The sequence below is a fragment of the Salvelinus sp. IW2-2015 genome, linkage group LG7, assembly GCF_002910315.2.
Source record: "Salvelinus sp. IW2-2015 linkage group LG7, ASM291031v2, whole genome shotgun sequence".
Lineage (NCBI taxonomy): Eukaryota > Metazoa > Chordata > Actinopteri > Salmoniformes > Salmonidae > Salvelinus > Salvelinus sp. IW2-2015.
This window is the reverse complement of record NC_036847.1, coordinates 1,036,811-1,048,334: the sequence shown is the minus strand read 5'-3', so window position 1 is coordinate 1,048,334 and position 11,524 is coordinate 1,036,811. Positions and strand designations below refer to the sequence as shown.

General features: G+C 45.2%; 2 pseudogenes; both read right to left on the bottom strand.

The window, feature by feature from the left end:
* Positions 1 to 6,100: 6,100 nt before the first annotated feature.
* Positions 6,101 to 7,994, bottom strand: LOC111966877 (N-glycosylase/DNA lyase-like; annotated as a pseudogene).
* A 462-nt stretch (positions 7,995 to 8,456) lies between these two features.
* LOC139022619 (transcriptional regulator QRICH1-like) lies at positions 8,457 to 10,633 on the bottom strand (annotated as a pseudogene).
* Positions 10,634 to 11,524: the final 891 nt, after the last annotated feature.

The following is an 11,524-nucleotide window of genomic DNA, read 5'->3' as shown; positions in this document are numbered from 1 at the left end:
TTGAGGTACATGTTGTTCCAATGGCTTTCACACTGTCTTTCCATTTAAGAACACAAAAGCCCAGGATTTAGACATAACAATCAGAGCCACATGGAGACACACTCTTATGCAGAGACAACACACACGCTCTCTTACTCCCACATGCACATACAGTGGCTTGCAGAAGTATTCACCACCCTTGGCATTTTTCCTATTTTGTTGCCTTACAAACTGGAATTAAAATATATATATTTTTTTTGGGGGGGGGGGGTATCATTTGATTTACACAACATGCTTACCACTTTGAAGATGCAAAATATTTTGCATTGTGAAACAAACAATAAATAAATAAAAACAGAAAACTTGAGTGCGCATAACTATTCACCCCCCTAAGTCAATACTTTGTAGAGCCACCTTTTGCAGAAATTACAGCTGTAAGTCCCTTGGGGTATGTCTCTATAAGCTTGGCACATCTAGCCACTGGGATTTTTGCCCATTCTTCAAGGCAAAATTGCTCTAGCTCCTTCAAGTTGGATGGGTTCCGCTGGTGTACAGCAATCTTTAAGTCATACCACAGATTCTCAATTGGATTGAGGTCTGGACTTTGACTAGGCCAAAGACATTTAAATGTTTCCCCTTAAACCACTCGAGTGTTGCTTTAGCAGTATGCTTAGGGTCATTGTCCTGCTGGAAGGTGAACCTCCGTCCGTCTCAAATCTCTGGAAGACTGAAACAGGTTTCCCTCAAGAATTTCCCTGTATTTAGCGCCATCCATCATTCCTTCAATTCTGTCCAGTTTCCCAGTCCCTACCAATGAAAAACATCCCCACAGCATGATGCTGCCACCACCATGCTTCACTGTGGGGATGGTGTTCTCGGGGTATTGTGAGGTGTTAGGTTTGTGCCAGACAGCGTTTTCCTTGATGGCCAAAAAGCTCCATTTTAGTCTCATCTGACCAGAGTACCTTCTTCCATATGGTTAGGGGGGTCACCCACATGCCTTTTGGCAAACACCAAATGTGTTTGCTTATTTTTTTTCATTAAGCAATGGCTTTTTTCTGGCCACTCTTCTGTAAAGCCCAGCTCTGTGGAATGCACGGCTTAAAGTGGTCCTATGGTCAGATACTCCAATCTCCGCTGTGAAGCTTTGCAGCTCCTTCAGGGTTATATCTGGTCTCTTTGTTGCCTCTATGTTTAATGCCCTCCATTTCACTTCACCATTTTGGACTATTTGGTGTATGTCCATCACATGAAATCCAAATAAAAATCCATTTAAATTTCAGATTGTAATTCAACAAAATAGGAAAAAAGCAAAGGGGGTGAACACTTTTGCAAGGCACTGTATACCACTCTTTCTCTGCCACATCCCCACACATGACACTCTCTCTCTCATACACACAGTCACACACCTCACACGCTCCCCCCAGAGAGAAAAACACACCCCTACTGCTGCAAATCTGTTGGCTGAGGAGAGTAACAGAATCCCTTCAGGGGAGCGGCATCTTCCAGAGAGGTATCCTTTCATTATACACACTCCTATACACCAGTGGAGGCTGGTGGGAGGAGCTATAGGACTAGCTTATTGTCGTGGCTAGAATAGAATAAATGYAACGGTATCAAAGTCATCAAGCATATGGAAACCACGTTTGACTCTGTTTTGTTATTCCATTCCAGCCATTACAATGAGCCCATCTTTCTATAGCTCCTCCCACCAGCCTCCACTGCTATGCACAGACATGACAGACTGAGACGTATCTCTTACGCAATACACAGGGCAGTAAAGCTTTTTCTTTCCTGGTGAGCATATGTGTTGGTGTGCAGATATTGCCTATTTAGCCAACTTATGTCAAACTCAATTTTCTCCTCTACCCTTCCCACTGTTTTTCTTCCTCCTATTCTTCCACTCCACTCTGTGTGCTCTCTCTCTCTTTATCTGCCCTAAAGCTGGGCCCCGGCTCCTGTCCAACTCAACTGGACTGAAGATGAAAGCTGACTCACTCACACATTAACACACGTGGCTGCACACACACACACACACACACACACACACACACACACACACACACACACACACACACACACACACACACACACACACACACACACACAACTAAACCATCTATGGATGACAACACACACCGAAACCCGTGCAGATGCAAGTAAACACATGAATGCATATGCTTACATACATAAGTAGGGAAAGGGAACACCTAGTCAGTTGCACAACTGAATGTGCAATTCAACCAAAGTGTGTCTTCCTTAATCAACGTCATCGGCATCCGGGGAGCAGTTGTTGTTGGGTGTTAACTGTTAATAATAATAATATATATATACTGAACAATCATTTTTAAATAGCAACATGCAACAAATTCAATGATTTGTAACTCAATGATGAGTTACAGCTCATATAAGGAAATCAGTCAATTGAAATCAATTCATTAGGCCCTAATCTATGGATTTCACATGACTGGGCAGTGGCGCAGTCATGGGTGGGCCTGGGAAGGCATAGGCCAGTGGAGGCTGCTGAGGGGAGAATAGCTCATAATAATGGCTGGAAAGTAGCAAATGGAATGGCAACAAACACCTGGAAACCAATGTATTTGATACCATTTGAGACATTGTGTTGTGCGACAAAACTGCACATTTAAGAGTGGCCTTTTGTTGACCCCAGCACAAGGTGCACCTGTGTAATGATCATGCTGTTTAATCAGCTTCTTGATATGCCACACCTGTCAGGTAGCTGTATTATCTTGGCAAAGGAGAAATGCTCACTAACAGGGATGTAAACAAATGTGTGCACAACATTTGAGAGAAATAAGCTTTTTGTGTGTCTGAAAAAATGTCTGTGATATTTTACTTCAGCTTATGTAACATGGGACCAACACTTCACATGCGTTCATATTTTTGTTCAGTATAATATATACGTATTTCACACAACCGTTCAAAAGTTTGGGGTCACTTAGAAATGTCCTTGCTTTTGAAAGAAAAGCAAATTTTTTGTCCATTAAAATAACATCAAATTGATCATAAATACAGTGTAGACATTTACAACATTAACAATGACTATTGTAGCTGGAAACGGCTGATTCTGTTATGGAATATCTACACAGGCGTACAGAGGCCAATTATCAGCAACCAGCACTCCTGTGTTCCAAAGGCACGTTGTTTTAAACTTGGATTAGCTATCATTTTAAAAGGCTAATTGATCATTAGAAAACCCTTTTACAATTATGTTAGCACAGCTGAAAACTGTTGTCCTGATTAAAGAAGCAATACAACTGGCATTCTTTAGACTAGTTGAGTATCTGGAGCATCAGCATTTGTGGGTTCAATTAGAGGCTCAAAATGGCCAGAAACAAAGCACTTTCTTCTGAAACTTGTCAGTCTATTCTTGTTCTGAGAAATGAAGGCTATTCCATGCGAGAAATTGCAGAGAAACTGAAGATCTGGTACAACGCTGTGTACTACTCCCTTCACAGAACAGCGCAAACTGTTTCTAACCAGAATAGAAAGAGGAGTGGGAGGCCCTGGTGCACAACTGAGCAAGAGGACAAGTACATTAGAGTGTCTAGTTTGAGAAACAGACGCCTCACAAGTCCTCAACTGGCAGCTTCATTAAATAGTACCCGCAAAACACCAGTCTCAAAGTCAACAGTGAAGAGGCGACTCCAGGATGCTGGCCTTCTAGGCAGAGCTGCAAAGAAAAAGCCATATCTCAGACTGGCCAATACAAATAAAAAATTAAGAAGGGCAAACAAACACAAACACTGGACAGAGGAACTCTGCCTATACTACCCACCATTGCGACCGGTATGCTCTCGTTGGCTGGCCCTCGCTTCATATTCGTCGCCAACCCACTGGCTCCAGGTCATCCATAAGTCCTTGCTAGGTAAAGCCCCGCCTTATCTCTGCTCACTGGTCACCATAGTAGCACCCACACGTAGCACGCACTCCAGCAGGTATATTTCACTGGTCACCCCCAAAGCCAATTCCTACTTTGGCCGCCTTTCCTTCCAGTTCTCTTCTGCCAATGACTTGGAACGAATTGCAAAAATCACTGAAGCTGGAGACTAATTTCTCCCTCACTAAGTTTAAGCATCAGCTATCAGAGCAGTTTACAGATCATTGCACCTGTACATAGCCCATCTGTAAATAGCCCATCCATATTGTTAGTTATTTATGTATTTATTTTTTTGCTCCTTTGCACCCCAGTATCTCTACTTGCACATTCATCTTCTGCACATCTATCACTCCAGTGTTTATTTGCGAAATTGTAATTATTTCGCCACTATGGCCTATTTATTGCCTTACCTTCCTAATCTTACTACATTTGCACACACTGTATATATACTTTTCTATTATGTTATTGACTGTACGTTTGTTTATTCCATGTGTAACTCTGTGTTGTTTGTGTCACACTGCTTTGCTTTATCTTGGCCAGGTCGCAGGGGGAGGGGCTTGGGCAAGTTTCTGCGGGGGGTGCAGAGCTGTTGGCCGGGGTAGTGGTAGCCAGGTGGAAAGCATGGCCAGGCGGTGAAGAATGCTTATTGAAATTATCGTAGATTTATCGGTGTTGACAGTGTTTCCTAGCCTCAGTGCAGTGGGCAGCTGGGAGGTGGTGCTCTTATTCTCCATGGACTTTAGTGTCCCAAAACTTTTTGGGAATTAGCACTACATGATGCAAATTTCTGTTTGAAAAAGCTAGCCTTAGCATTCCTAACTGACTGTGTAAGTTGGTTCCCTGAAAAGTTGCATATCGTGGGGGCTATTTGATGCTAATGCAGTACGCCACAGGATGTTTTTGTGCTGGTCAAGGGCAGTCAAGTCTGGGGTGAACCAAGGGCTATATCTGTTCTTATATCTACATTTTTTGAACGGGGCATGCTTATTTAAGATGGTGAGGAAAGCACTTTTAAAGAACAACCAGGCATCCTCTGACGGGATGAGGTCAATATCCTTCCAGGTTACCCGGGCCAGGTCGATTAAAGGCCTGCTCGCTGAAGTGTTTTCGGGAGCATTTGACTGTGATGAGGGGGTGGTCGTTTGACCGCGGACCAATTACGGACGCAGGCAATGAGGTAGTGATCGCTGAGATCCTGGTTGAAGACAGCAGAGGTGTATTTAGAGAGCAAAATTGGTCAGGATGATATCTATGAGGGTGCCCATGGTTACGGATTTAGGGTATTAGTCACACTCTCAGTGACTCCTATACCGTCCATACTCTAGTTGAAACCAGTGACAGCACCTAGTGACAAACTTATAGCAAGGCACTTTATCCTAACTCCTCCTGTAAGTCGCTCTGCGTAAGAGCATCTGCTATATGACTCAAATGTAAAAGAAATAGCACTGAGGGCAGATACCTGCAATCCCAGCTATAAACATGGCATTTCAGAGCTGGCCAGACATACTGCTTTTACAGGACAGACGCAGACATACACAGTAAACAAATCGAATCAGCAAGAGACTGGGTGTGTATTGCGTCAGAGGGGCAATGGGCACCATTTTTTGGACATATGAACCAGCACATGCACACGTCAACATTGCTAATTGCATTTGCACATAGGCTACCCTGAGAACCATTTACTACTTAAAGGGGCAATCTAAAATGGCTACATACGTGTTTTTACTTTTAAATGAATGATACAAACCCATTGATTCTTGATGAATATAAAAGTTATGAATACCCCATCAGGACCAAAATATAAGCTTGTTTTAAACAATGTCATTGTAAACAAACACTTTATAGCCTTAACACATGGTTTAGACTACAAACCATGTTTTTGTGAATTTGAGAGTGGTTACATTTCTCCAGCCCAATCCCTCAACGTTATGGCTTGAACTGCAGATTGACCCTTTAAATGTAGCCTAAGCTTAGCAAAAAACTCAATGTGATATTAAGTAGAGTCTTATTTAAAAGTAATTGGCCCAAGAAATCATATGATGCTGTGATGAAGAATCTTCCCATATCTTATCACCATCTAGAAGCCACCTCTGACACTCTACCTTTTCCCTGGGTCTACTACACTGGTAGAAGATGAATACAGGGGTGTCAAAAGACTGGAAGTATCCACAACTAGACTGAATCAAAATGTGTGCATAATCTCACATCACTGACAAAGGGAAACGAGTACAAAACCTTTTTATTTCATTGTAAAAAAAATAAACTGTTACAAATACAAAGTCTTTTTGGTGGTCCATTGATCTAGAAAATAATAGATAGGAACTAAACACTGAGAAAGTATCTATGTAAACACAGAAGAGTGAAATTACACACACCTGTAGATCTTCATTCCCAGACATAAATCGCTGTAAAAGGAATCAGTAGCCTTCAGTTCAGAGCCTGAACACAGAAATATATGACAGACAATGTAAGTCTGGTTCGGAGTGAACTCTGTCTCTTTTATGACATCTATCACATTTATATATCCGTCTTACATCATTCTACAAAGTGATCAGGAAAAATCTCCATTGATAGTGACCTTGGTTTGCATGCAATCAGGCCATAAACCTGGGGAGACAGTCTGACCCGGTCAGCCTCACAGCCTAGTTGCTCCCGAGAGAGGTATGCAGAGAATGACAGATATTCAGTTTAGCCTCCTGAGCGAACATAAATCATCAACATATAACCTTTACTGACCTCACGCCACATCCACCTCTTTCTTCACAGACCTTTCCATTACACATTTTCTTGTCCTTCCCCATTCCCTCTACCTTTAGCTTTGTCGTGACCTTCTCCTCCTCCTGTTTCAGAGGGTGTCTCTTTCAGCTTCTGGAACTTCTTCAGGTCAGCACAGAACACCTGAGAGAGTGGGAGAGAGTCGTGCTCCATTGACATCAATGCATGACTTCGTGAAAGTTCAAGTAACTGGTGTCCCAAGTAAGGACTGCCTTTATAGATTATCTCTCTCTAAAGAGTAGAGGGAGAGTGAACAGAAGAGGGGATGGATTCTGACCACTAGTTTGTGTGCTACTCACCGAGTGTAAGGACCCCAATGGCTGTCTGAAGAAGTCCCCTACGCAGAAATAAAATCAATCAGCGATGTTTTGTTCAGAATGACAGTTTGAGGTTGTTAAGCACATACTGTAGGGTGAATCCTCACCAATCTCACAGCAGACTTTGTCTGTGAGGCTCTTCTGCCTGTTACCAGCCCGCACAGCTGTAGTCTTGTTCAGTAATCTGCCACACGTGTCCACAGGCACAACACAGGCCTTGTCCATCAGACACACACAAAGTCTGCCACCTACAGGTGGAACACAGGTAACACTTTCTATGCCTGTGTATAATGCATACACAGTGGTGGCCTCTATCAACCCTATTCATTCCAAGACTTGCTATAGGCATGGCTCCTTCCCCAAAAATTATTCATAATTCATAATAATGCACTACATACAGTTGGTTCATAGAAAGCCATTCCTCAGCTGCACCCTTTGGAGATGCACCCTTACTTGCCCTGAAGGGTTGATACCTTGGGGCCATACCCTGGGCAGAGTGCGCAGCGAATCCCCGGCCTGCAGGTAGCCACTGGGGTCCACCGTGGGAATCCAGGATCTGCTGCAGAAACCTGTACCTGTACCCAAACCCCAGTTCCTTCAGACATGCCTCCACATTGCTGTCTGCCAATCAGAGCACAGTGGACATGTCAGAGCCATAGACACAAAGAGAAGCATAAAGGATTTGAAAGAGCGAGATGGCTATCAGACAGACAGCCGGAGTGGTGTTGGTGGTAGTTGAGGTGGTACCTGCAAGGGCATGCAGGGACGGGAAGTTGTGGTAGATGGTCTGGTCCAACTGCCCTGGATATGAGAGATCTGGTTGTTGGAGGTGCAGATGAAGGAGAACAGGCACTCCGTGGTGTCCTGGAACAGCATTCTCACACCTGGGGTGAAGAACACACATACCTGTGAAGATGTTGGCGATGTGTTGAAAGTGTGGGTCGGTTGCTCCCCACTGTGTACAGATCCCCCAACTTCACCTCCAGCTGGAAATAATAATTCAGCAGCTCTTCCTCCTTCATGTCTGGGTCAAAGCTCACAGCCAACTAGCGCCTCCTCTTCCTACTTCCACCTCCATCCCTCCCTTGGATCTCTTCCCTGACCCCTTTGACCCCTGGAGCGGGGCCCCTGCCCCTCCTCCCATCCCCGTCTCCTGTGGTGTTGGGACGATTGTAGGTGTAGTACCATAGAGTGGGTGAGAGTCCTCACTCGTCACCCCCACAACTCTGGTCTAGTGGCCATCACCTGTCTCTCGCAAGTTGGGAGGAAAAAGGGGGAGGGAGAAAAAAAGGGTGAGGAAGGAATTTCAGTAGGCTACACATATGCTAATGCCCTGGCCAAAGCCCTCGTGTAACATATGTCCTGCCATTGCTCTAGAAAGCAGCAGTGGTCAGAGGAACTTACCTAGAAGCTCTGTCCGCAGCCCAGTGTGAGGTCCAGGCGGAGCTCTGACCGTGAGCAGTCCCCACCGACAGCAATGTATGCTGGGACAAAGTGCTCGACAACTCACCACATACTGCAGTATCAGAGATATCGGATGAGATGACATTGGAGGACGTGAACTCGTCCCTAGTAATAGAGAAATCACAAGAGAACCAACTTTGATTCAATGCATACAAAGTGGGAACCACCATCATCCGTTTGCCATACAACAAAAATAAACAATCCAAAATCAAAATGCAGGGGGGGGTTATTATAAACATCCTTTACACATTACAGACACTAATCAGTCAGTCATGTAGCTCTATATACAGTAGGACACCACGCATCTGAGCTCAACAGCTTGTAGCCCTAAAAAGAGGAAATGACGGGGGAAATTAATGGTGAAAGAAGAGGGTTTGGGGATTAAAGCCGAAAATAAGGTTACAGGTTAACAGGCTTAGGAGATCTTCTAACATTTTGTTCTATGAGATCATCTTCATCAGCTAACATCACTTTTTGTGAAATTTGAAGTATTTATGTAATCATAACAAGCAAATAAAGACTTCATCATAAATGTCATGTTAACTGACTGATATTATCCCCCCCCCAAAAACATTCAAAAACTAAATCAAGATTATATAAATTATAACAATCTTGATGTAGATGATTGGGGCTTTTAGAATTCTAATCTGTAACGGCTTAAAGTTACCTGTAGTTGCTGTGAGTCCTGGACCTGCACCCCTCTCTGTGTGTGCAATACCTGCTGCTGGGGGTCCCAGATGAGTGACTGCTTGCCGTACCCCTGCACCGCCACCGGGATGTGAATGTTCCCGTTCATGAACTGGGCTGGAAACAGAGCTGCCCGCCACTGTCTGGTACTGCACCTCCTCATGACCCCCCCGTCAGCGTGGAAACCGCATGACCCGAGCCAATAGGAACTTGCATTGGCGCAGTGTGTGCCATTAACACTGTAGTTCCCCCGGCAACCTGCATGGCACTGTATGCCTCCTGGGGGATGGGAATGTGTGTAACGCCACACTGACCACGTGACCCTGGCGGGTAAGAGTAGACAGGGATGGTCCAGGTCTCTCTAGTAGGGCTGGTGATGGTACCTGTAACGCTGTACCGGTGGCTGCGATCTACAGTTAACACGTCTGGCCTCAGAGACACGTAGCTCTGCTGCTGTCCCTGACCCTGCGGGTGGCTAGTACAGTGGCCAGCTGCTGACCAGGCAGGGTGTTGGACACTGTGATGGCATGTCCACCTTACGCTTCTTGGCTGGCTGCAGGGAGGTGGTCTGGATGGTGCTCCTCTGGGGAGAATACTGCTGCTGCGTGGGGCGGGGGGGGAGCTTCCTCTGTCTGGATCTGGATCTGCTGTTCACCTGCCACCGCTGCCAGCAACCCGGCCTGCAGCCGAAGGTTAGGTATGTGTGTACACCAATCGGTGGGCCTGTGTGTGTTTACCTGTTGGTGCTGTTCCCAGACTGTAATAGCTGGGCTATGGTGACCCCCTGTAGCTGTCGATGGGAGGAGGTGGAGGAGTGCAGCTTCAGCACCTGGCCCTACTGTTGCCCCCTGACCTGCACCTACCGGAGAGGGTGAAAGAGGGGTTTGTCTGCTGTCAGTATCTTTTCCATATACATTTTGGTTAACCAGGATAATCCTCTCAGCAATCATTTCTACACATGTTTAGGAGAGTGGCAGGGACAGAGACAGTGTGATGAGGGAGAAAGAGAGTAGAGCAAGGAGCGCAAGAAAAAGTCCTGACCTGTATTATGTCTTGGCCTTGCGGCATGGCTGTGGTCATATGCGGCGAGAGCTGCTGCTGTCATGACATCACCTTCTGCTTGGACACCTCTACCTGCTATTGCTGAAGGTAGAGCACAATGTGCTTATAATATGGATAATGTCACCAACTCCATCTTGTCTTTCACTAACTGTACCTTCTCTTTCCTGCCCTCAGTCTCTTACCGGACAGGCCAGTTCCAGCAGTGATCCAGCCACCTCGTTGCTGTCTGTGTAGATGCAGTTGACCCCCTGCTGGTAAACCATGGTGGTGGTTGTGGTGGTAACACCCCCTGCTGGTTGAACTCCTGCAGTGCCTCTCAGCTCTTGTTGTTCAGGGACTCCAGGAACTCCTTCATCCGATGCTGGGGGACACTGTGGACCTTCAGCCTCACTAGCTCCTCAAACGAGCCCTCCATACGATTCGCTACTCTAAGGTGATGGGGAAGGGGCGTCTGTGTGGACAGAGACAAACAAGATGCATGTCAATTAGTATTGTACCATAACCCTGCCGTTAATGACTTATATACAATGGCTGTACATAAATGGGGTTGTGGTACACAGCTAGTCAGATTTTGTTGGTTCACAAGAACAATTAAAACACTTCAGTTTTGGATGGAAAATAAAGTTTTAGATCAATAATATTTGCTGAGGGAACTGTTAACTATTGTGGCCGTCCACTCACTGAAGATAGTAGGATCTAGATTCCTGTCCAGCAAGTGTTGCTTTCAGTATGACAGAACAGTGTGCAAAGGTTGAATTAAACGGAAATGGTACTGTACGACCAGGGGTGTATTGTAACACTCTGGGTGTTGTGGGTGCGAAGTCAGGCGCAGGAAGCAGAGAGTTCAGTGGTAGTGCTAATTTAATGCACTAAAACGGCGAACATAAGCCACCCCACAAAACACAGGGCGCACACAAAACAAATGCCCCAAAACCGGGGACAACAACAGTCCAGCAAAACCCACAAAACAAGAAACACGTATACATCAAACGTGCACCCTAGTTACACAAACATTCCCGCACGAATAGCAGTCGGGCCTGCTGGGTAATATAGCCCAACTAATAAACCAAACACAAAACAGGTGAAACCAATTACCAGAAAAGGGGGGAAAAAGAATCAGTGGCAGCTAGTAGGCCGGTGACGACAACCGCCAAGCGCCACCCGAACAGGAAGGGGAGCCACCTTCATTAGGAATCGTGACATGTATTCATTAGTCGAACTTTGTTGCAAAACATTTGGTCTGTTGCAAAGGAGGGAACGTTTAAACAAAAGTCCTTGCAGCAAAGCTAATAATACAAATTATTCAAAGTAGATGTTTGCTGTGCTAATTCCAAAAAGA